Source organism: Galeopterus variegatus, unplaced genomic scaffold (assembly GCF_000696425.1).
Source record: "Galeopterus variegatus unplaced genomic scaffold, G_variegatus-3.0.2 Scaffold5840, whole genome shotgun sequence".
NCBI classification, from domain to species: domain Eukaryota; kingdom Metazoa; phylum Chordata; class Mammalia; order Dermoptera; family Cynocephalidae; genus Galeopterus; species Galeopterus variegatus.
Window position 1 is genome coordinate 122,232 of NW_007731951.1, and position 1,299 is coordinate 123,530.

Genomic DNA, 1,299 nt, shown 5'->3' on the forward strand with positions numbered 1-1,299 from the left:
AGCAACAGAATCGGACTAATACAGTTAGCAATCAGCTGACCTGAAGATAGGGAGATTATCCAGTTGGCCCCAGTGTAATCAAAAGGGTCATTAAAAGTGGAAGAGGGAGGCAGAAGAGAGAAGAGGTTAAATGTGACTGTGGAAGAATGGTCAGAGAGATGACTCTTGCTGGCTTTGAATATGGAAGGAGGAGATATGAGCCAAGGCTTATGGGTGTCCTTTAGAAGCTGGAAAAGGCATGAAAAGATTCTTCCCAAGAGCTTCCACAAAGGAACTCATCCCTGCTGCCACCTTGATTTTAGCCCAGTGAGACGTATGTTAGAATTCTAATCTATAGAACGATAATAAAGCTGTGTTGTCCTAAGTCACCAAGTTTGTGGCAATTTGTTACAGTAACAATAAAAAATCAATACAGTCCTAACACACTTCTAGGATGGCTCATTAAAACTGGGGCAAGAATGATGGCCTATAAATGATGTAGACATGCTGGAACGAATTAGCAGAGTACTGAGAAAGCAGTCAGCAGCTCGGTGCAGGTTAAAATGAATTTATTACATAAGACCTGAGAACCCAACACCTGACCATGTTATTGCAGGGGGCCCTGAAACCTCACTGAGACATTGTGAGTTTGTGTGTGGGCCACTCACTAAGACACTAAGGTATGCACTAATCAGGAGAGCACTGGTATTGTTGGGAAGTTCAGTGGTGGCTGTCTCCACAGGCTAGGGTTAATAGCAGATTCTGCCATGGAACTGAGTTTCCTGGTCTCAATGGGGATGACTGAATTCTGGATTAACCAGTGGCATTTGGCTGTCAGAGGTAGAAGGGACGTAATTATATTACTACATGAGCAACAAGGCCAAAATGGCAACGAGGGTGTCTTGATCTAAAGGGATCTGTGGCAATAGCTAATAACCTTGGTGTTCCTAGGAAAGATTGACAGCCAACAAGGTAATGCCTTGATTTGTATAAACAAAACCCCCCATAAGCTTATGAAAAGGCTGATATCAGCTGTTGTGATAGGAAATTGCAACCCTTCACCCATTTTCCAGATCTAAACCAGTTCTCAGATCCAGAATCCATCAGTTGAAGGGAAGGCTGGGTTTCTTTGGAGAACCTTCCAATTCTAACACAAGTACAAGCCATAAATATTTCCCCAAAAGGACTGTGGCTGTTCACTAGAGTAGTATAGTAAGGAAAGGGAATTGGATCTTTTGAGGCTATTGGATACAGGATTTAAGATGATGCAAATCCAAAACTACATCATTACCCTCCAGATAGAGGTCAGGTGATAAATGG